Source organism: Microtus oregoni, unplaced genomic scaffold (genome assembly GCF_018167655.1).
Source record: "Microtus oregoni isolate MIOR12 unplaced genomic scaffold, Mior012 000016F_ref0000370, whole genome shotgun sequence".
NCBI classification, from domain to species: domain Eukaryota; kingdom Metazoa; phylum Chordata; class Mammalia; order Rodentia; family Cricetidae; genus Microtus; species Microtus oregoni.
The window spans coordinates 31,703,977-31,730,210 of NW_024543075.1; positions in this window are offsets into that span (position 1 = coordinate 31,703,977).

Genomic DNA, 26,234 nt, shown 5'->3' on the forward strand with positions numbered 1-26,234 from the left:
ATAAACCATTCAGGATCAAGAATGTCTTGGATTGTGGGACCGGAAAGGCAGCTTAGTGGTTGTGGCAGCTTGAATAAGAATTCCCTCCATGGGCCCAAATATTTTAATGCTTTGAGGTTTCAAAATCCCACACTAGGCCCACCGTTATTCTCTTTGCCTGCAAATCAGGAAGGCAAATCCTCAGTTTCTGTTCCAGCATCGTGAGTTCCTGCCATGCTCCCACCATAAGATAATGGACTAAACCTCTGAAACTGTAAGCAAGTCCCCAACTAAATGCTTTCTTTCATAAGAGATGCTTTGGTCATGGTGTTTCTTCACAGCAATAGAACAACATCTAAGACACTGGTCAAGAGCACCTATTGTTCTTGCAGAAGACCAAATTTGGGCCCTAGCACCCATGTTTGATGGTCCACAAAATCCTGTGTAACTGTAATGGTAAAAATAAAATGGCAGCAAGTGGCGGGCCACAAGGGGCAGCGGGTCCCAGGCAGGGATGGTGCACAAGACCACACCACCACAGGTCTAATGCTGCAGGTTGCCAAGTGGCTGCAGTGGGCCATCAGTCCCAAGCAGGGAGCCACATGGTGAGTGAGAGACCTCGATGGGGCAGCCAGTCTCACGAGGAGAGACAGACAGACGGGCACGCCATGAGTCCATACTGCAGGTCTCCCCAAATGCAGCTGGTCCCAAGCAGGGAGCCACACAGCAGAGACAGAGATATGGATAGGCACACCATGCAGAGTGAGGTTGGATATTTATTTAGTGGGTTATGGAGGGGAAAGGGAGAAGGGGAGAAGAGCAGAGAGGCAGAGAGAGAGAGAGAGAAGTAGGGAAGGGGAAGGGGAGAAGTGGGGAGAGGCAGAAGCTCCCTCTTTGAGAAAAGATGGAAAAGGAAGAGACTCAGGCTGTTATCTCATCTTTGGTATCACATAACAAGATGTCTTCAGTATCCTTTCTGTCCTACAGTGACATAGGAACTTAGCCCTTTTGAGAGTCAACTCACTATATATACCTGGGAGAGTCTTCTCATAATCCCTATCATAGTTGGGTGTGCTCCATTGCTTTCCTGACTTTTTTGGTGATGGTGGTGGATAGTGGCTTTTTGGTTTGGTTTGGGTTTTCTTGTATGTTTGTTTTTGTTTTTGTTTTTGTTTTTAACTAGATTTCTCTGTGTAGCTCTGGCTGTTCTGGAACTCATTCTGTAGACCAGACTGGCCTCAAACTCAAAGAGATTCCCCTGCCTCTGCCTCCCAAGAGCTGGGATTAAAGGCATGCACCAACCACCACTGCCCAGCCACCTGACTTCTTTGTATTATAATTATTTCATGCATCAGTGTAATCCTCAACTTTGTTTCTGCTTTTAAGATTTGACTAAACGTGCTTTCCAAAAAGCAGCTTGGGCAAATTTGTACATTTCTAGGTCTGTGCTTCCTCATCTTAAAGATTATAATAATACCTACCTATAAATCAAGCTAAATACTTTGTATAAAGAGCCTCTGCAAACCTCACATTTATGTATCATTTCCTTTTTTATTCTAGAGTGACCTGTTCTCAAATAACTGTTCTTAAGTATTGTAGCCTTCAGAAAATGACAGACCCTTGAGAGCGATTGCTGAACTGCATCCAGCCCGAACATATTCTTTATTAACGCAAGCCAGTCACTGTGTTAAACACAAAAGGTCAGGGACATTTGAACGGACCTTTTATTTGTCGCCTCTTCCAGAGCATTCTCTTTAGTCCACTTGATGGCAGCATTGCCTGAATCACTAACAAGCCACACCAGGAAGCTCTCTTGTTTTTTCCAAAGGACACCTGCAAGGTGTCCTTCACCACACCAACCAGAACACTTTATTCTCTTATGACACAAAGCAAAAAGAGATGATGCCAGTCACAAGCCTGAAAGCATCTTTCACTTGTATCCACTCACTGTCTGAAACTAATTCTTTTAGACTGTTAAAGAAAACAAAACAAACAAACAAAAAACAGAAGGCAATTTAATAACACTCTCATACTAGAGATGTAAAAGCTAAATAATAGGGCTGGAGAGATGGCTCAGAGGTTAAGAGCATTGCCTGCTCTTCCAAAGGTCCTGAGTTCAATTCCCAGCAACCACATGGTGGCTCACAACCATCTGTAGTGGCATACACACAAACAGAATATTGTATACATAATAAATAAATTTAAAAAGCTAAATAACACCGTGTCAGCCAACTGAAGATTCATCGTTTATTATCAATGATAAAGAGCTTAAGCTAAGCAGAGAGAAAACTTGAGAAGGTAAAAATGTAATTACCTTGTCCCTAGGAAGATCCTAAAAACAGCAGAGATGAGAAAAAAAACATCTAAGTAAAAGAGTGCATTTGGTGCTTTTGTTTCTGAGATAATCAGCTACAAATTATGGTGCAGGGGACTGAAGATAGAGAGTTGAGCTCCAACACTGATGAACTCCCAAACCCTTCTGTTCGTAGGATCAGTCACCTATACACCTCAACTCCTTCACCCCGCATGAGATCTTGGGTGATGCTCGTAAGAGCCAGCCTTAAAGAGATGTTCGTAACACCTAGGAACTGTAACTTGCTCTGAAAGCTCTGAAAATGTACACAGCCCTTTGACTGCTAACATTGTTTAGTCCCGAGTATGTCATCCACTGTTTCTTCTAAGAGCTTCTAGGTATAACTGTTTGGGTTTTTAAATCCTTTTTGCATTATTATTGGCATCCCTGGGGAAAGAACAAAGTCTTGTGTGTACCAGCCTGACATCTACCACTGAGCTATATCTCCCCTCCTTCGAGTTGAATTTGTATGTTGTTTAAAGTAAAAATTCGGCTTTTTAGTTAGTGATTTTGCTGCTAACAGGGCTTTACTTATTCATTTGAAGCAGGCTTTTCTATGTAGTTCAAGCTGGCCTTGTACTCAGTCTCCAGCACTAGGTATGTCCCACCACACCTAGCACAACAGCTGGTTTTACTGTGTGCAAAGCCCGGCTCTATTACACTAAATAAATTCTTCTATCTGGATGTTTATAGATTAGTTTTTTCTAAGTTCGCTACAGAAGTGGCACGGAACATCCATTTACACATTTTAACAAAGGTCCATTATGAATAGCCAAGTCAAAAACTAGCATAAGGGGTCAATGAAGTGGCTCAGCACAGAAAGCACCTGCAGCCAGAGCTGACAACCTGAATTAAGTCACTCCCTCTGGCTCACGGAAACAGAGAACAGGCTTATGTCAATATAAAAAATTCTTAAAAAGAATAATGCCAGTGAGATGGGCCAGCAGTAAAGTGCTGTCCACGCAAACCCGATGGCCTTAGTTTGATCCCTAGCTCTCCCGCCGAGCTGCACCTCTTGGTCCATGTCCTCATCGCAAAAATATTTGTCTAAATATTTTTGTCAGCTTTTGTTTTGTTTTTGTTTTCTGTTTTTCAAGACAGGGTTTCTCTGTAGCTTTGGAGCCTGTCCTGGAACTCTCTCTGTAGACCAGTCTGGCCTCAAACTCAGAGAGATCTGCCTGCCTCTGCCTCCTGAGTGCTGGAATTAAAGACCTGCACCACCACCACCCAGCTTTTGCCAGGGACGCAACGTGGTTCTTGTTTCCTCAGATGTGGAAAATAAGGCTCAAACAAGTTAGACAATACTCTCTAACTCTGAAGAGGAGTCACATGCAGTTCTGCAGGGGACTGACAGGCTGATTCTTGCGGTACAGCTCTCATACTGCTGCTGCTACGTGTTCTGTTTGACCTTGGAGAGGGGCAGTGTTCCCAGGTAATGAGAAGAAGGATAAAACTGGATTCTACAGCCTTAGTTAGATGGTAGATTATTCTATCATTTATTCTCTAAAAAAGTGTATAGATTTATTTTTTTTAATTGTGTGTGTGTGTGTGTGTGTGTGTGTGTGTGTGTGCAGGAGAGTAAAGATGACTGTGGAGGGAAGAGGCGATCCATTCCTAGAGCTAGGGTTACAGAAGGTTGTAAGCCACTGGGAATCGGGACCTTTGCAAGAGCAGTGGTTACCACTGAGTCATCTTCTTAACCATCAATCAGTTATTCTTTAACAATCATTTATAAAGAGTGTGCTTACTGGGCACCTATAGTTTTGATATAATCAAGACTAGACAATGTATTGCTTCATGAAGTTCACTTTCTTGTACAACAGGCATAGAATTTCCCATACACACACACACACACACACACACACACACACACAATCCAGCAATGCAATTACAAATAGGCATGATGAACCTGCAGTCCATGGGCCACATACATCCCAAGATAATTGTGAATGCATGTCCAACACATTTGTGGATGGCATTGCCATGTTGCCATGCCAAAAGGCCAGACACCCCATCAGTAAATAATTTCTTTAAAGAGAAGAAAAACACCCCATTATTAAGTGATCAGCAACAGTTGCTTTATCTTAGTTGTGAGCCTAGCCTCTAAGGGCTGAGCCACCTCTCCAGCCCAGCAACAGCTACTTTAGATGGCTTCTTTGAAACGGTAAAATTTAATCAAGATATGAAAAATGAAAACTAATTCCCATCAAGAGCATTCAGAGCACAAAATCAAAGTGCCTGAAGCAGAAAAGATTGGGCGTATCTACCCTTAGATCTGACAGAAAGCTGCTATGACCTGAGTGTCCTGAGAGAAAGACAGATAAGCAAGAGCTAGCCCCCAGAATTTGAAGAGTTTATCCGAAGTACAATGAGTAGCCATCAAAGGAGGTCAAACTAAAGAGTGTAGTGGCTTGGTTTGTAAAGCTCACTCAGGCTGATGTATGTAGAATAGGTGAAGTAGAAGTGGAAAGTTCAGTTAGGAACTATTGCCCCCAAATCAAAGAAGGATGTATTAGTCTGGGCAGACATGAGTGAACATAAACAGACAAGTAAACAGCGCGTGTATTTTTTGGAAGTGAAATGAACAGGTTAACATTCAAGTTTCTGGCTTGAATAATTCACTGACTGTTGGCTCCATTTGGTGGAAGAGGAAGAAGGAGAGAGGGCTAGAGAATGTGCGGGTTAAAGAAACGCTTGAGAATGATAATTAGACACCTTAAGTTTGGACATCCAAACAGCAGCTTCACTAAGATAGGAGGCAGGCTCCTCAGCAAGAAACACGGTTGAAGAAGAGAGCTTATTGTCGAGGGAAACCTGGCTGCCTAGGCAGTGGGTGAGGAAGCATCAGGCTGTAATTCTGAGGAGCCAAGAAAAAATGCTGCTGTCCAAGCTTATCACAGCAAATCTTTACTAACGTCCACAAGGGTCGCATAAGGCTATCCCCATACATTAGGGGGCTGAAAGTTGGCCCAGTGGTTAAGGATGCATATTACCCTTGCAGAGGACCTAGATTTGGTTTCCAACAGGCAGCTCACAGCCATTTCTAACAATGGCTCCACGGGATCAGACTCTGACTTCTGCAACACAGCAAACATGTACACATATACACACACATGCACACATACTCACACATGTACACACACCACACAAGCACACACACACCACATACACACACGCTACACAAACACACACATGCAGAGATACACAAACAGACAGGCACATGAACACATATACACATATGCATACATATACATATATACCACAAGTACACACACACACAAACACACATGCAACATATACACACCTTACAGCATGCAGACACACAATTAAAAATAATAAAAACAAATATATTTTAAATAAAAAGACATGAACTCAGAGAAAAAAGGAAAAAGACATGGGTTAAAATTCAGTGACTTTGATCAGTTTAACCTTGTCAGATGGTTATAAACACTGCATGTGTTTATAAGTCATGCAAACATGTCTGACATGTACTACACATTTGGGGAATGTTATGAGTGATCAAATGAATATTACTAGGTAATACTGCTTTGCCAATAGTTAGGAATAAACGTGGGTTCTCCTGCACAGGCCAGATCTTGCATAGTTGAGGAAAAGCTGATCAGGATAAAATGGTACAAAGGATACTGACCTGTGTCCACTGAGCTCCGTGTGGGTGAAGAACATTCCTCAGAACCCCACGTCTCAGCAGATCTTTACCCAGATTATCTGACCATATCTCATAGCTGTAGCTTGGTTGCACCGACTGCAATTTCTGTGCTACTGAATCCCAAACATATTCAAACCATCTGTACATCTTGCACCTTCCTAAAGAAGCTGCCTGTCAGCATTAACCCGAAAACCTCAGCAGCGCACACCACGGTTCCTTTGGATTCTCTCCCACATCGTTGCTTAGACTTGCTGCTTCAACAACATGAGCATTCTTTTTCATTCCCTCACCGCCATCTTTAGGACAACTCAAGTTTTCTCAAGTACCATGTGCTTTTGCATGTTGGTCCTACAAAGGGTCTTTGGTCTAGGACATCCATCCCTGCTACTCACCTTCCTACTTATTATTTCCATTATAGGTACAAATATGTATAAATTTTCATTTCTCCTCAACAGTAGCTAGAATTCACTCCATCCTCACATACATTTCCATTTTACTCTCTGTACAATACATTCTTCAACAAACATTTACATGGATATCTAGACTCTTAAGATGCAACCTCAGAAGCTCAAACCCAAGCAGCTAAGACAAACTAATTCACCTAGGATGCTCAAAGTAAGACATGGTAACAGGCTGTGAAGAGTGCTACTAGCATCCATCGCTCTTCTATGTGTTCCCTAGAAACACAGCCAGGGACAGAGAATCTAGTGACCATGATTTATTGATTCTCTCACAAAAGGGCACAAGACTGAAATAGGGTAGGACAGGGGACAAAATCTAAACAAAGTTTGAAACCTTCACAGTGGCAAACATGGGTTAGTCCAACTTTTCCTCTCATTAACCTCATCCCTGTTGGTCTTCCTTCTGCTTTCTTCACACTGAAGGGGATGGGCTTCACATCTGGGCCTTCCCTGCTTACTCTTCTGATTCCACACCATGTTCACTGTTGGCTTAAATGGCGCGTCGTCAGGAGGGAACCTCATTATGGAGAGAGCAGAGCGCCATTGTTTTCTCAGCCTTTGTTCCTGTCGTAATTCCAAATCTAATTCCTTTATGGTACACAGCACAATTTGTAATGAAGAATATTTTTTTTCAAGATCCCATCCTTTATTTGTTGCTCTTAAAGACTTATTTTTGGCTGGACTCAGAAGTAGAAGCTCTCGGCGAGGACAGCCTACATCTCTTGCAATCTGTTCCTGGTGCTTTTCTTTGGCTTTCTTCACTCCCTTGGCCAAAAGTTTTGCATATTCTGCAACCTCCTCATTTTCCCCAGTGCACAATTTCTTCAGAGCAGTATGTCAGTGTTGCTTTTGCGGACACATAGAATCTTGGGGGCTCTGGTCCTTGGCTTCTTATGTTCTTTGTTTTGGGGCTTTCAAATGACAGCTATCATCTTCTTTAGGGAGACTAAAGGTTTTGGATTCTTCTAGTTCTTTTGGGCTCCAACTGCCAAGGCACAGCAGTATCTGTCAGCCCAGGAATAGCCTTTTCATCTTTTCTTTTTTTTTAAGTTGTGATCACTCAGGTTGACATCTGAAGAGACTTGTGCTTCTTCTCTCCAGTTTTCCTTGGTGTATAAGAATTCCCCTTACTCAACATCAGATGTGCTGTGCAGTGAGTCAAGATGCTTTGTTTCATGGGAAAACCCTGTTAGTTATTCCCACCACTGATGTGAACCACATAGCCTTTCCACTCTAGCACAGAGAAGCATCAGCTACTTCTGTGGCCATGTACTCCTCATAGAATGTACAAAGCTCACATTCCCCATTCACTTCAATGAGTTTCTGATAGTCGGGGCCTGGGAAGGAAATATACAGCATCATCTCGGCAGAGCCAAATGCCCAGGAGGTACCACAAAAAAAGTGTTATTTATTTTGAGAGCTAATTTCAAGTAACCCTGATTAGCTTCAAACTCACTAGGTAACCAAGAATAATCTTGAACCTCTTTTTTTAATATTCATTTTATGTGTATAGGTGTTGTGTTTGCATGTATGGCTGTGTACCACTTGCATGCTTGGTGTCCAGTGAGGCCAGAAGACAATGTCAGATCCCCTGGGACTGGTGTTACAGACCATTTGAGCCTCTGTGTGCTTGGAGTTGAACCTTTGTCTTCTGGAAAAGTAGCCAAGGGCTCTTAACTACTGAGTCAATTGTCCAGCCACCTGGCTTTGAATCTCCCAGTCTTTCTGCCTCCACTTCCCATGTGCCGGGATTACATTACCACTCTTCTGTGTAGGGCTGGGGGTCAAACCCAGGGCCTCAAACATGTAGTCTATGGGCCTCTACTGATTGAACTACATCTCCATTTCTCTAGCATTCATATACTGATCGCCCATCTTCATTGGTAGACTTCTATTCTAAGAAGGTAAAGGGCATTTATATCATTCTATTAATCAGACATATATGTCATTTTATTAATCAGACATATTCTCATTACTTGGTTCAGTGCTTGGCATGTAATATTCAGTAAGCATCAAGTTAGTATTTATATACTCATTCATTTACTCAATAATACTTTAAGCTCAGAGATGTTTTTATTAACCTTTATGGATAGAAGTAAAATACGTATGATTTTCATGTTTTAAGCAGATCTCTGATGTAGCTCAGAGACAAATAATTATCTAGCCCATGTAAGACCCTGAGTTTGACTCCTAGCATTGAAGACAAACACCAAAAAGTAAAATAGTTTTAGAAATAAAAGCTAGCTTGTCCTTTTCTTGCTCGAAGAACTTACTAGATTGTGGCAGAACTACTAGAAGGGGTTTGCCACATACTTTCTCTGTTTTCTGAAATTCTCATGCTGAAAGCAAAGATTTCTCATGACACAGTTTATTGTTTTATGCTCAGGTCTATAAACTTGATGTGTGCTTTGACCGTGCTCTTTTGTAGGATTTATGATTATGTAGGGAGAGCTACGGTTTGACTGGGTTTAAACAGCTTTCTGGTTTATTCTTATGAAGATGTTTGAGTGCCCCTTTTCTCTGTGAAATCTGCAAATTTGAAAAATGCCAAAAATATGAGGCTGTAAGCTTTGTCTGGGGCTGCAGGAAGGGACAGGAAATTAAAGAGAAAATTAGGCTAAATTGAAGTGGGTTACATTGTAAGGCCCTATCCCAAAACCAAATCAGATTCAGCAAAATATTAGAATAGGTGGAAAGGCTGTGATGAGGGCTCCAAGGGTTGGAGGTGGGGAGCATTAGATGTCAGACAGACCCTTCCAGACAGAAATGGCAGTTTGGGCTCAGTTCAAGCTGGACTAGAGAAGGATTTGGGGTGGTTAGAAAAAAGGTTGACAGGAACTTGTGAAATAGGTTTGTGTCCTTCAAAAGGAACCATGTCCTTTGCCTCTGGAAGAAAGTCCATAGAGCTGGAGAGATGGCTTAGTGGTTGAGAGCACTGGCTGTTCTTCCAGAGGTCCTGAGTTCAATACCCAGCCATCTGTAGTGAGATCTGGTGCCCTCTGCAGGCTTACATGCAGACAGAACACTGTTGCCATAATAAATAAACAAATCTTTAAATAACATAGCGGACAATGAGGACTACTGAGAACTCAAGAACAATGGCAATGTGTTTCTGATCCTACTGAACGCACTGGCTTTGTGGGAGCCTAGGCAGTTTAGATGCTCAACTTACTAGACCTGGATGGAGGTGGGAGTTCCTTGGACTTCCCACAGAACTGGGAACCCTGATTGCTTTTCGGGCTGGGGGGGGGGGGGACTCAACTGGGGGAGGGGGAGGGAAATGGGAGGCGGTGGCGGGGAAGAGACAGAAATCTTTAATAAATAAATAAATTAAAAAAAGGGACATATAGTTCTTCAATTGACCTGTCTCTGTGGTATTTATCAGCATATTAAGGTCCACATTAGCCTCCAGGCTCCTTCAGTCCCATTATACTTCCAGACCTGTTCCAGATCAGGGGTTTCCTCCCCACACCCCTAGCTCCTGGGCCTCCTTATAACCCACTATTCTCTGCTATCCCCACTTCTCCCCACTTCCCTAGCCCTGACCAGTCTGCTGCTTTTTCTCTATTTCAGATGCCTCTGGATATTTCCTCTCCTTTATTCACAATAAAAACCATCCCCCCAGTAGGGCAGCCATATTCACAGTAAAAACCTTTCCCCATGGGATGGCCATTTCAGTCCCATCTTTACTGCACCCCTTCACATTCAACAAGTCTTATTAGAAAGTACAATTGTTCAAACTTTTTTCCGGAAGACCTGAAGAATCTCTAATCTAGGAACTGTGAACATGATTTTTAAAAAAAAGCCATGAAAATGAAGTCAAATTAATAAGACTGGTCACTTTGAGAAGAGACAAAGGGCATGGTACACACCTTTAACCCCAGGACTCAGAGGCAGAGGCTGATGGATGTCTGTGGGTTGAAGGCCCAGCCTGGTCAACATAGTGAGTTCCAGAATAACCAGGGCTTTATAGAAGGACTCTGTCACAAAACACAAGATGGGGAAGGAAAGAGAGGGAGAGAGAAGAGAAAAAGACAGACATGTATGACACTAGAGGCAGAGATGGATGTGATGTCAATACTTTAGGAACATTAAGGAGGTATCCTTCCCACTGGCCTTCTAAAGGACTGTGGCCTTCCAGACACCTTGATTTCTTACTTTCAGCCATCAGGTTATGATGAACTTCATTATGGCAGCCTTACAAAACTGATACATATGACATGCTAACAGAAGCTGGAATGGCCGGGCTATAAGACAGGGTTTGGGTAAACTGAGTCATTTGAGCTTCTTTGTGTATGTGTGTTTGAGACAGGGGGTTTATAGGTAGTCCAGGTTGGCCTTCAACTCATAGTCTCCCTGCTCTGACCTCCCAGGTGCTAGACCACAGCCGTGTATCCCTATATCCAGCTTTCTTCTCATAAAAAAAAAAAACATTAAGATGGAGCTACTTATATCCTAGTGCCACAGTCTTGATAACGGGCTACTTGTCACTTCTCTCGGAGAGCATCAAGGCGGTCTTGGCATTCCTTATTAAAAATTTCTTCAGATTTTTATAGTTTTTGGAGTTTGTTTCCTGTTTCCACATATCCCCACTCAGGGTTGTCAGCTGCTCCGGCTGAACTGCCTGCCCTTCCTTCCCTTCCTTTTGCACATCTGAGCTGGCTCTTTTACATACTTATCACTACTCCTCGTGTTCACCACCATCTTGACTTTTTGCTAAAATGTTTCATTCAGTTTGAATATAGAACTTGAACTTCATCAGGATATAGCTTGTCAAAAGGCTTTAAATTAGCATTTAAAAAGCCATCTCACAGATGGCTTATTTTCAATGTAGTATTAAACATATTCAACATATGTAAAAGTAGAGAGAATGGTACACTAAACCCAACACATGTCTCGCATATATATAATAATTATCAAGATTCTGTCATGCTTACATCAACTTATCCTGTATGCTTCAGGCTATCCCTGATGATTAAAAATAAATTTAGACCTCTTGGCAATTTACGCCTGTGTACTTTATTGTGCAACTCTTAAAAATACAGGAATTGTCTTACATAACCATGCTGCCATTGTAAGAACTTATATTTAGAGAATTTCGAATCCTGTCCTTATTGTTTCCACCCCCTTCTTCCCTATCTTAGCAACTAACCTTTAGGGTTTTTTTTTTCTTTTTGAAATCCTGACTTATCCTTGTATCTTTTAGAGCATCTAAGAAACTATTCATATACATTCTTAGTTAGTCTGTCTCCACGCACGAAATTTATATCATGTTCCGTGCCTTATCTTATCATTTAACAATGTATATAGGCTTCCCTTGATATTGGTAGGTAAAGAATCTTCCTTGTTTGCTGTTAATGGTCCCTAGTATCTTATTATTAATTACCCAATGTTCTATCAATATAAATTTCGATGTTGTTATAAATAATACTGCATATTAATAATAATATTCCAGGTGGTGGTGGTGCACGCCTTTAATCCCAGTGCTTGGGAGGCAGAGGCAGGCTTACCTCTGTGAGGCCAGCCTGGTCTACAAAGTGAGTTCCAGGACAGTCAAAGATACACAGAGAAACCCTGTCTCGAAAAACCAAATAAAGATGATGATGAGGTGATGATGATGATGATGATGATGATGATGATGATGATGATGATGATGATGGTATGCTATGATATACATAAGCCAGTTTGTTCTTTGCCAGTGTATCCTTTGAAAAAATTCTTACGGGGCCTGTGAGATGGCTTAGTAGGTAAGGGCTTTTACTGCCAAACCTCATGATTTGAGTTTACTTCCCAAGACCTACATGGTAGAAGAAGAAAACTTTCTCTCTCAAATTGTCCTCTGACCTCCACATGTGTACCATTCAATGGGCACACACACACAGACAAACACAGAGAGACACAGACACACACACACAGACAAACGCAGAGAGACACACACACACAGACAAACGCAGAGAGACACACACACACAGACAAACGCAGAGAGACACAGAGACACACACACAGACGAACGCAGAGAGACACAGAGACACACACACACAGACACACGCAGAGAGACACAGAGACACACACACACAGACGAACGCAGAGAGACACAGAGACACACACACAGACACATGCAGAGAGACACATAGACACACACACAGACACACGCAGAGAGACACAGAGACACACACAGACACACGCAGAGAGACACAGAGACACACACACAGACACACGCAGAGAGACACAGAGACACACACAGACACATGCAGAGAGACACAGAGACACACACACAGACACACGCAGAGAGACACAGAGACACACACAGACACACGCAGAGAGACACAGAGACACACACAGACACACGCAGAGAGACACAGAGACACACACAGACACACGCAGAGAGACACAGAGACACACACACAGACACATGCAGAGAGACACAGAGACACACACACAGACACACGCAGAGAGACACAGAGACACACACACACAGACAAACACAGAGAGACACAGAGACACACACACACGCAGAGAGACACAGAGACACACACACACAGACACACGCAGAGAGACACAGAGACACACACACACACAGACAAACACAGAGAGACACAGAGACACACAGACACACGCAGAGAGACACAGAGACACACACAGACAAACGCAGAGAGACACAGAGACACACACACAGACACACGCAGAGAGACACAGAGACACACACACAGACACACGCAGAGAGACACAGAGACACACACACACGCAGAGAGACACAGAGACACACACACACACAGACACACGCAAAGAGACACAGAGACACACACAGACACACGCAGAGAGACACAGAGACACACACACTAAATAAAAATACTTTAAATTCTAGAGATGAGATTAATGACTCAAAATGTAACCAAACCCCTTCTTCATAATCAGTTTTGGACTCTACTTCCTATTTCCCTGGTAAAGTTAAAGAAAGAAGAATAAGCTTGGTCCCTCCTGAAAGTCTAAAATACCACACGGAAAAGCAGAACTTTCAGGGTGTTCGTGAGGCCCACTCAGAGAAAGTTACTTCTTCCTGGTCAAAAACTCAAAAAACCTGAGTTTTTCCTCAGGTCCCTGTGAGGAGATGTGACATCTAAGCTGCCTCGGACAATTCAGGCTTCTGTCTCCTTCCTTAAGAGTTAATTCAACTGGGTCTGTCAATCACCTAGCCAGAAGACCACCCTCAGGAAAAACAGACTTATCTGGAAATACACAAAGAGGTAAAAAAAAAATAACCAGCCCCTAATGAGATAACGAACTTGTATTCTCAGAAGTCCCTCCTTCAATTGCGTGCAGATTGTGCAACCAGCCTGCTTGTTTTAGTTCTTACTCAAAACAATTTAACTTTTTCTTTTCCCCTTTTTATGTCTTCTTCGGATACTTGACACTCTGAACACCCTTACTCTTTCCTGAAGGCTGCTGCTCTTCCTGCCTCCCCACCCGCACCCCAAAACTAGGTGCTTGTACACATTCTTGCATTTACGTTCACATCAATTTAATTAACAGTAAAACTGGAAACAACCCTACATTCAGTGCATGGATAATGGATAAAATGTAGTATATTCATATAATGAAATATTATTTTGCAATAAAACAATATGAGGTACTAATAGTTCCTCTAATTTTGAAAATATGCTAAATGGAAGAGATAATTGAAGATGACTATAAATTGTGTAATCCCATTTGTCCACAACAGAAAAACCACAGATATAAGAAATAGATTAGTGGTAGACTATATCTCAGAGAACAGGAAGGGGGAAAACAGACAGCGACAGCTAACGGAGTGGGTGTTGGGTTTGTAGAATGGCATCCAAGAGCACAGTGAGATGGGACACTGAGCAGAGTTCACACGCTGGCATCTGAGGACAGCATGGCAGGGTCTCTGCAGAAAGGAAAGTTCATGTGGCAGAAATAGGGGAGCTTCTCTTACAGCTTCCAGAGGGTACTAAAGGCTTCACAGCGAGGGTATAGTCAGGTTCTCAGGTGGAAGCAGGGATGTGGGTGGAACAGGACGCATGACACCACCAGTACTCACTTGGATGCTGACTCACTTCCCAGATGAGAACTTGTGGCTCCAGATGTCTGCCAGCTAGAGGCTTCACAGGCAGTGTCTAGTGTCTGTGAAGGAGGCCACTGCAGATATTGTGTGGGAGGCTGGATTCTAACGTTACATTTTTGGTTTGGTTTTTTGTTTGTTTGTTGACAGGGTTTCTCTGTGTGACATCTCTGGTTGTCCCAGAGCTCGCTTTGTAGCCCAGGCTGGCCTCGAACTCACAGAGATCCACCTGCCTCTGCCTCTTCAGTACTGGGATTACAGGTGTGCACCACTACCACCTGGTTATTTTTTTCCCATTTTATTTTTTATGTGCATTGGTGTTTTGCCTGCATGTATGTCTGTGTGAGGATGTTGGATCCTGGAACTAGAGTTACAGATAGTTGTGAACTGCCATGTGGGTATGGGGAATTGAGCCAGGTCTTTTGGAAAAGTAGTCAGTGATCTTAACCACTGATCCATCTCTCCAGACTCCTAACATGACACTTATACAATGTGGCTGTTGATAAGTTTTTTGTTAGTTGATTTTTGAGATAGGCTCTTGTCATGTTTCCCAAAGCTGGTCTCAAATCCATGGGCTTAATTATACTGAAGTATACTTAGATAAACTACTGTCTCAGTATTTAGAGTAGTGTGAACATGTGCCTGTAATGGTCTGCTCCGTCCCTTTAAGAGACAAGCCATGACTACTCCCTCACCAGAAAGCTGAGGCAAGCTGTTCTTCAGCTTCCAGCCTAAGTCCCTCTTTTCCATCTCGTTCTCTCTTGAAGAGGCAACTCTGTCTCTCCCTTCTCTCCTGACTCTCCCCTTCACCCCTTCTCTCTCTCTTTCTCTTACTCTCTCTCTCTCTCTTACTCTCTCTCTGCCTCTATACTCTTTCCCCTTTCTCCCCTTTCCTCTCCATAACCCACTAAATAAATATCCAATCTCACTCTGTATGGTGTACCTATCTGTCTCTCGCCAGCATGTGGCTCCCTGCCTGGGACCAGCTGCCTTTGGAGACCTGTGGCATGTTCTCATGGCATGCCCATCCCATCCATCTTCTCTCATAGGACTGGCCGCCCCATTGAGGCCTCTCACCCACCATGCGGCTTACCTGGGATTCTGGACCGCTACAGCCACTCAGAGAACTGAGCCATTCCTGCCTGGGACTGGTTGCTCTCAGGACCCACTGCCCACTGCCTACCACAACTTCAGGGACCTGCTGCATGGTCTTGGGACCCGCTGCCTGCTGCAGCCACTTGGGGATCTGCAGCATTTTACTTAATCCATTATAGCTGCACCATGGCCAGACGGCATAGCGTTAATCCCACAGGATAAGAATAAGACCACTACCACAATTTTAAGCCAAACTTGAAGCAAGTTTTAATTAAATACTGGCCAGGTTAATAAATTCTGGCCAGGTCCATTCCAGGGTTCTTGGGAAATGGCCACGAGTCAAATCTTACAAAGACTTAGAAAGGCAACCCCTACAGCGAAACCCTGTCTCGAGATGAAAAAAAAAAAGCAACCAACCCCACAGGAGCACTGTATTTCCCATCAGGTACAATCAAGGACAAGCATTTATCCTGGTATACATCCTGATGTACTTCCTGCCTGCATACGCTGTGCCTCCCCACCATGCTCACTTTTCACCCAACCATGTACCTCCCATCTACATTTGATCAAGCAAACAAACTTGTTTGGAGGAGTGAAGACATGAGGCTCGTTATTTCACACAAACAATGGCCTCCAGCATGTCCCACGGCAAGGGGCTTGCAGATCAGAAGCATTTTTGTTTCATGGATCTCTAAGGCATAGTCATTAAAACTTAAAATGTAGTTTTGGCTCTCAAAAGACCTCCTTCACACCAAAAGCCAGCATGCAGTTCTCAGGTATTAGAGAACAACTTCAGAAATGAATCTTTCAGCATAAACCAAACCTTCAAGTGACTGAAGTCCAGTTCATACTGCTGCTAGAGTTAAAGTCATGGTCTGTGCCATGGCAACCCTGACAGAGCAGTCCCAGCCTGATGATAGAATGCTTAAAAGAAATCCCACACTAGCTCAGAATTGAGAATTAGATATTTATTTATTTAAGGGTAAACTCACAAATCAGAATTCTCTGCTTGAATGGTGGACAGAGATCGAATCCAGCAATCCAACAATCCGAAAGAGCAATAGGGAGAGGCATGGAGAAGAGGCAGACACAGGCTCTGTATCCGCATACATAGTATAGGAGGCCATGCCCCAGTAGGCAGGTAACCACAAGCTGCAAGCCTCCTACAGCACCTCCCCCTTTTGTTTAAATAAGAGAGTTCTAAGCCTAAAACAAAATTATATACAATAAGAACAAATATCCTATCCTAACCAGCTTAAGTCTTGCATGATAAATAACTTAGCCAAGTCATGAGAGGAAATAACTGTAATTATCTAGTCTTCAACCTCATCGAAGATCCAAGAAGGGAAATAATATAACTTGAAGTGTAAGCAGGAAGTTCAATCAAGTAACTTCGAAAATGTGCAACAAATGACAGAGACAACTGGCTACCTGGACAATTACCCAAAGTCTCATTTGCAATGCTGAAGCAACCAGCTTTGGCTAAGGCCTAGAATAACTGACAGACCAATTTCAATGGCAAGAAATTTTTCAAAACCATCTTACCCTGTCTTGGCAAGATTTGACAGTCCTGCTTATCCATTTCCAGATACTATGTATCTTGTCAGTGGTTGAGACAGGGGCTTTTCTTTGCCCAAAGGCTAGTTTTGCCAAGAAGAAAACAAGCTCCAAGTGGAGTGTCTTAGGTGCTCAACCTTCTCTTGGGAAGAGATCAGTGCTGCCAGGAGCAATTGTGTCTTACTTCAATAGAACTCCAAGTTATTTAAATGCCATTTTCTATAGCTCTTTGAAGTAGTTGAAGATTATCTATCTATGCAGAATATAATCTCTATATATCTAAAGAACCTGATTAGTCTAACTATAAGTATGACAAACATAGATGACTATTGATCTATAATTCTTAATACCTATATAACTTAAAGGCTAAGACAATAAACAACTGTGCAGTAAATAAGGACAATGACCTCCAAATGTAAACAATGTATAAGTATCTGGATCAGAGGTAGAAATGTACATTGCAAATTAATAAATTTATATCAATATATAAAAGTTTTCAGCAGAGGTAGAAGCATGCATGCATACAGTATTCAGTATAATTTAACATTGTATCAATATACAAGAATCTATACCAATGCAATTGCCTATAAATAATAACTTACAAGTATTCACTCTATTACTATTATTATTAGTGTGAGTAAGCTCACACCAATCTATTATCCCATTCAATTTCACCTTTTTTTTTTTCAAAGAGATCCCAAAACCTATAAAATTTTCCCCCAACCCCCAACCCTATACCAATTACAATCAACTTGACAAACTTTCCTGGGAGAGGGGACGTCGTCCTCTAGAATTACATCCAGCTGTCTTGGGGCCAACATTTTTTCTATGAGATTCTGTGAAAGTAAAATGATGGTTAAGAACCTAAGATTAATGTCTGGTATAATTGCAAATAGTCTCTGAGTATTTGGTGGAGGTCTGGCCAGAACATTGTAAAAATGTGCACCATTTCAGCTAATCAAGTTGGAACCATCTTGAGCAGCTGGTACCCAAAACAGATCTTATAGTAGTACTATCAGCATAATGATATCATATCACCCAGGTGGAGTTGTTGTGGGGCCCCATCTTCTTCTTGGAAACTTCAAAGAATACTGCAGGAAAATTCATTGTGGAAAACTTAAGCATTATTTATATAGACATATACAGACATATATATTCAATGAAAGGTACAATAAAGACAAAAATAGATATAAAGAAAAGTAAAGTTTTTTCCAAATGTTTTTTTCTTTTGTCCCATATCATGGCTCTTGACATGAGACAGAAACTCTGGATTTTTCTTTTAACAACATACTTGGATTTAAAGAAGGACAGAGCTGTTGTCCAACTCCAAAACCAGCTCTATATATTCATAAATATATATATGTATATTTTTAACATTTGTGCTTACGAATCATATTCGATTTTCTTGATGATCCTTATTGGGTAGTTATTTTTCCATCTGTCAGTATTCAAACATCCAGGGTCTCTTGAATTTTTGAAGATGAGTATTTTCCAGCAAAGACAAGAACCCTGCCCCAACCCTTATGAGGTTTCCTTACCGCCTGTATGGTTGTCACCATTGTGGATGAGCTCTCATTTCTCTCTTTCAATAGGTTTCTCCTTTTCAAACCGAATCTTTATTAATTTTGATGGTATCCATAATTTTTCTTCTCCTGTGGAAACAGGAGCAAAACTCCTTCCCCAACGCAGCACATCTTCTTGCTTCCGTTGTGAGGTCAGCACATCCTTGAAATAAACCAGTTGATATAATTCAGAAGACTTTTCTATTATCCAATGTCTCTCTGCTGCTGTTGTCCCTTTCTCATTAGTGTTAAGAAAATTCAAGGTTAATAAAGCATTATGTAATCTATTTCTGGGGGCATTTTCCACCCCTTTATGTTTGTTTGACATATCCTTTATGGTTTGATTTAATCTTTCTATAACTGCCTGACTTGTAGGGTTGTATGGTATATATGTAACATGCTTAATATTATAATAAGCAAAAAACTGTTTCATTTTCCTAGAGACATGTGCTGGACCATTACCTGTCTTTTTTTGTGCAGATATACCCATGATGGTCATAACTTCTAAGAAATGTGTGATTTCTGAATCAGCCTTTTCTGAGATTAAAGCAATTGCCCACTGAAAGCCTGAATAAGTGTCAATGGTGTGGTGGACATATTGTAATTTTCCAAATTCTGCAAAGTGGAACACATCCATCTACCAGATTTAATTCCTTTGAGTACTTTTTGGGTCAGTCCCTGCAGGTTTGGTTATAGAAAGAGCAAATAGGGCATCTCTCTAGAATCTCCTTAGCTTGTTGCCATGTAATAGAAAACTCTTTCTTTAAACCTTTGCTATTGACATGATGTTTTTTATGAAATTCAGAGACATGCAACATGCTCCCAATCAATAATTGATTAATTTCTGCATTATCTTGTGCTAGAGGACCTGGCAGATGCATATGAGATTGGATGTGTATTATGTATATAGGACAAAGCCTATTCTTGATTATGTCTTGCACCTGGATAAATAGTGAAGTCAATTCTGTATCATCTGGTATAAATTCAGCAGTTTCAATATGCAAGATAACTATCTCTGCATATTGTGAATCAGTAACTATATTAAGAAGTTCTTTAAAATCCCTTAGCATCGTGAGAAAAGCATATAATTCTGCCTTCTGGAAAGAATTATTTATTTATTTATTTATTTATTTTGGTTTTTCGAGACAGGGTTTCTCTGCAGCTTTGAAGCCTGTCCTGGAACTCTCTTTGTAGACCAGGCTGGCCTCGAACTCACAGAGATCTGCCTGCCTCTGCCTCCCAAGTGCTGGGATTAAAGGCGTGCGCCACCACCGCCCGGCTGGAAAGAATTATTAAGGGCTTTGTTCCACCTTAATTAATTCTTCTAATTTGTAACCTGCCTTTTCTGATTTATTTGCATCAGTATAAAAGGTATGAGCTCCAGTTTTTGGAGCATCACACACAATTTGGGGATGAATTCACAAAGTTCTCTTTATAAGGTTAAGTCCATTGCTTTTGGCATAGTTGCTATTAATTTCTCCCAAAAAAATTAACACAAGTTCTTTGCCATGGTTCATCGTCTTCCCATAACTTTTTTGTTTCATCAGTAGTGAAAGGCACTATATTCTCTGTTGGGTGTATACCTGCTAATTTACGACATCTCAATTTACCTTTTATAATTGATTCAGAGACTTTTTCCACACAAGTCTTTAATTTTTTACTTGGTTTCTGTGGTAAAAAAAAAAGACCTATTCTAAAATAATATCATCCCTTTGCATTAAAATTCCTGTAGGAGAAATTCTGGAAGGCAATATGACTAGAATACAGCTAAGATTTGGATTTACCATATCCATATGTGCCTCCTATAATTTCTCCTCAACAATTGTCAATTCCTTTTCTGCTTCAGCTGCTAATTCTTTGGGACTATTCAAGTCTTTATCACCATCTAAGGTTTTGTTTAAATGAATTATTCGATCAGGTGTTAACCCAACAGCCAGTCATAGACTGGAAATGTCTCCTAACAATCTTTGAAAAAGTCATTAAGAGTCCACAACCAGTCCCTCCTAATTTGTGCCTTTTATGTCCTAATTTTCTGCAAACTTATTTTGTAACCTAGGTAACTGACAGAATCTCCTTTCTGTATTTTTTCAGGAGCAATTTATATTCCCCATTTTGGCAAAACTTTCTTTACTTTTTCAAATATTCTTTTTAAAATATCCATGTTTTAATCAGATAGCAAAATGTCATTCATGTAATGGTAAATTATATACTTAGGAAATTGTTTTTGTATTATTTCCATTGGCTGACTTACAAAGTATTGGCACAAGGTGGGGCTATTGAGCATCCCCTGTGGGAGGATAGTCCATTGATATCTCCTAGTAGGTTGAGAATTATAAGTAAGCACTATGAAGGCAAATTTTCTTCTATCCTTTTCTTGTAAAGATATAGTGAACAATCTTTCATGTCAATAACTATAAGAGGTCATCCTTTTGGTAATAGGGAGGACAGAAGAATTCCAGATGTAGAGGGCTTATAGGTTAAATAACCTTATTGACAGCTCTTAGCTCTGTCACCATTCTCCATTTACCAGATTTCTTTTTTTTACAACAAATACAGGAGAATTCCAAGAGCTGGATGATTCTTCAATATGGTGAGCATCTAGTTGCTCTCATATCAGTTGTTCTAAAGCCTGCACCTTATCTTCAGCTAGAGGCCACTGCTTAACCCATATTGGTTTCTCAGTTAATCATTTTAAAGTTAGGGATGTTGATACCTCTAAAGATTTGCTAGTTGCTTTATGTTTTTGTAAAGCCTGAATGGCTGGTGACCTTTATTCATAGTATCTTACTATATCCTTTGAGTTCCTGGGACTGCAGAAATGTTAATCTCGGTATTCCATTGCTGTAGCAGGTCATGGCCCCATAAATTTATTGCAATATCAGCTACATATGGCCTCAGCTTCCCTATTTGACCTTCTGGCCCAATAAATTCAACCCATCTTGTGCTTTGTTTAACTTGAGATATGGTTCCAATTCCTAGTAATTGAACATCTGCCTCTTGAAGAGGCCAATTTGGATGCCAAGATTCTGGAGTAATGATACTCACATCCGCACCTGTGTCTATCTGGACAACAATTACAATGTCATTTATATACACTCTTAGCTTTGGTCTTTGATCATTTATAGAAGTTTGCCAAAATATACTTTTCTTATTTCCTATTGGGATTTTTTTACTTATCCTCCATGTTTATACCATTATTTAGAACAGTATGGTCTTGCACAGAAGGTTCTGGATGTTTAAATTTTCCTTGTGTGACATGTTCTCCACAGTTACTGGGAATGACTGGGCCACTTTTGGCTTGGGGGCCTGAAAGAGGCCCCTCAAGGAGTTTCCCAATGGTATCAGGGTACCTTGTCTGTCTGTTGTTAATCTGCATTCTTTGGTTCAATGTCGGCCTTTGCCACACATTCTACATATACCTGAAGGCCAAGGTCTCCTATTTTTGCCATTCCCAGAGGAGATATTATTCCTAGAAATTCCTTGTCTACAATCCCTTCTCAGATGTCCTATTCTACCACAATTAAAACATATGGCAGTTTGATGTCTCTGCATTCCTTTGGAAATTGCTTCCCCTACCCAAGATTGAGCATTATAGTCAAATTTCTCAACATTCATTGTATGCGGAATACATTCATCCATAGATACTGATCTAACCTTTAAAGGCCCAAGTATCTTTTTGCATTCTAAGTTTGTATTTTCAAAAGCTAGAGATTCAAAAATTACTCACCTAGCATCTGGGTCTGTTACTCCTATTTGTACAGCCTAAGTTAATCTTTGTAAAAAGTCAGTAAAGGGTTCTCTCTGGCCCTGTTTCACCCTGGCATACGATTCAATTCTTTTTTCTTGTTCTTGAATCCTTTCCCAAGAATTTAAGGCTGCTTTGTGGCATAGGGACAAGATTTGTTCATCATAAGGAGCTTGAACCTGTGGGTTAGCATAAGGGTCTTCACCAAGAATTTGATCTTGGGAAGTCTGAAGGCCTTTTGCTTTTTCCTGTTGTTTCAAAATTCTAGCCTCCTCTCTGAAATAAATTCTAAACATCAATAAAGGTCCATCATCCAGGACTGCTAAAACAAACTGAAAAAAGTCATGAGGAGTTACCCTGATATTAGAAGCCTAATTCTTTATCATCTCCTTAACAAATGCAGAATGCAAGCCATAAGTTACAATAGCTTGCTTAATTTCTTTTAGAGCATTCATTTCTATAGGTATCCATCTACCTTTTTTGGATCCTTTTGAGCCTTCAGAAGCTGATGCTTTGTCAGAGTAAATTATAGGGTAGGAAGCTAAAACCCTGGATAAGTCAGTTCTGACAGCCTCTGGCAATGCTGAATCCTGTCCTTGTGCCTTCTTTCCCTGTTCATCAGCTCCAATAATTTCCTCAATCATTTCAAATCTTTTTATTATTGTCTTTTGTAAAACCTGACTCTCCTGGCCTGTATATATTTCTAGTGATTTCACTGAGGCACCTAGCCTCTGGTCCTCATTCTGCACATGTGATTCCAGAATTTGAATTTTCTCCTTTAAAGATAATATATCCTCCTTGGACTTTACTTGAATATCGTGCAGATTCCCATCCTGGAGATACATTTCTCTGTTAACTTATCATAACGTTTTATCAACTGTTGATTGTCAAATTCAATAGTATGAATTCTTTCAGATAACTTCTTAGTACCCTTAAGTATGGATTCAATTTTGTCTGTAATAGTATTAACTTTTTCAGATAATCTTTGATTTTTGATTATATTAATCCTGTCAACTAGCTGTTCATTATTAGTCTGTAAAGACTGTATCATTCCTAAGAGTACCATATTCTTCCTTAATAATAGAATATGGAGAAGAAAACTGAAACCTAATAACCAATAAATTGAGGTATCCCCTTAGTCATATAAGCCTCACATAATACAATCCATAGTATTAGCAAAAAAAGGTACTAAAAGTTGCATTGGAAACGAAGTCTGCCATAATGATTTACTTATTACCTGATTATGCGATCTGTTAAACAGCAATCTTTATTGTCCCGCAGATGGCATGGTTGCAGAGTTGCGACTAGAAGCAATGTGACCAGTGACAGAAATGGTCCTGGGCTGCTTTAGTTTCCACCTCGGTACTGGTTAAATACTGAGAAATATACATTGCTTGACAAATTAAAGGCAATTAAATCAATTCCATACATGAGGCAAGAAACCCAGAATCCAAGTGCAGGAAACAGAAACCTGAAGCTGCACAAGTCACCACGTGGCAAGGAATCACCTGGGGAATGCAGTGGTCCTGCTTAAGTGCGCTTGGGAAATTTCCAAGTTGCCACCTGCAGCAAACTCCGCTGTCACTGGAATTCTACAAAAAACCGCTTGGGCAAAAGCAAGCCTGTCTTGGCCATGGAGTGGCCAGGCCATCCACCGAGTAGGTGTGGAGTTTAAATCCAAATGGGCGCCAAGTGATGATGATCAGATGCTTAAAGGAAATCTCACACTAGCTCAAAATTGAGAAATAAATATTTATTTATTTAGGGGTAAACTCACAAATCAGAATTCTCTGCTTGAACGGTGGACAGAGATCAAATCCAGCAATCCAACAAGAGCAGCAGGGGGAAAAGGAAGAAGAAGGGGAGGACACAGGCTCTGCATCCGCATAGATAGTATAAGAGGCCACGCCCCAGTAGGCGGGGAACCACACGCTGCAAGCCTTCCCACAGCTCCAGTCATTTGTCACGATTGTTATGCCCAGATCACGGAGTTCCTCCAAAACCAACAAGGAGACCAAGTCCTGCACATAAAAACAAAGAGCCTTTATTCAAGTTTGCAAACTCGGTCTCTCCTTGTGTCCAACATACTGGAATGATGGGAGAGCTACAAGTTCAATTAGGGTTGGGTTTTTATAGCAGCAAAGGTGGGGGTGAGGGATTTCTAAGGATCTGGACTCCTGATTAGCTGACATTTGTCTAGGGATGTCCTGGTGAAAAGTGATAGGTGTGTGCAGACAGGTGACCCTATCTACAACAGTTGGAACGTTAGGAATTTCCTTTGAATGGTCTGTTCCTGGGTGGTGCCTGGGTGGTCTCAGTTTGTGCTCTTTCTTAGAACCAGGCATTGACTTAAGGTAAACTACTGAGACTCAGGCCTCTATTGAGCTCATTATGGCTGGGTCCTCCATCACTAAGATAATTCAGATAACCAAATTAATCATGAAAACCTGGAAAGACAAAGAGATCCAGCTACATCCCTCCCCCTCTCCCCCAGGCCTCAAGTCTGTCTTTGGGGTCCTATCATGAAGGTAAATTTTATTTATTTCACTATTTTATGGTAGAGTCTATTGTGTAGCTCTTGCTATCCTAGAATTTACTCTGTAGGCCAGGCTGGCCTCCAACTCACAGAGATTCTCTTGCCTCCGCCTCCTGAGTGCTGGGATTACAGGTGAGTGTCACCACGCCCAGCTCAGGATAAAGGTGAAATAGAAGGCAGGGTACATTCCTAATTTAGCAGTCCTAGTCACGCTGTGGATCTGCCCGGCAGCACCTCAGCCTCTGGGCTGTTGGCAAGCCAGTCTCTGAGAAGTCACCTGACAAGCCCTAAAACTTTCCTGGGGACAAGTTTTTTTTTCCCCTGGGGTTTTAGTATTTTGTTTTCCCAATATGAAGTCTGGGGAAATTCCAATTCTTTGGGTCCATTGTTTCACTAATCTGATAGCCAAAGGGAAGGACAAAGTGATAGGTTCTCTTTATCCTGGTCAGGCCCCTTTCAGTTCTTCAATCTTTGTTTTAAGACCTCAGTCTTGGGATGGAATAGTCCTGCATCTGAAACAAATATCACAACAGAACACAAACAGGGGCCAGAGGCAACACTTTTAGTGTCAACAACTTAGCCTAAGAACCATTTCTCCATAACTTATTAGCCCTTAGTTATTTTTGTAAGGGCTAGCACCAGCAACTCCATCTTGTTGGTTTTAGGAAGGGCCTCACTATGGCCGAAACTGGCCTCTAACTTATGATCCTCATACCTGCGTCACAGAATTTTCACTAGCACTCTTATACAAGACAAACTTGGTCACCCATTCTGAGGAGACCAACTAAAAGAACCAAATTTTTAATGAAAAGCAGAATAGGAAAATGTATCCAATCCATTCAGAAGACAGACAGAGATTCAGTGACATCTCTAGTCCTTCTCCAGGGACCTAGGATGAGGAGAAAGGTTAAATAAAAGGCAAGAGATAATATCGTGAATTGGTTCCTGCAAAGGTGTGGTCCTTTCCACCCTTGTCTCAATTCCATTCTTACCTGTAAGACATCTGACAAGTTGTGAATGTTCCCTACAGACAAGTTCCTACGGCATTTGGATCCCTGTCTTTGACTTTTTTCCCCAACCAACATGGGATTTCCTAGGGAAATCCCTATTTCTTGGGGTCCACTGTTTCAATAATCTGATAGCCAAAGAGAGGCTCACAAGTGGCTATTAAAACACAGGTCTGTGTCTTTAGACTGGAA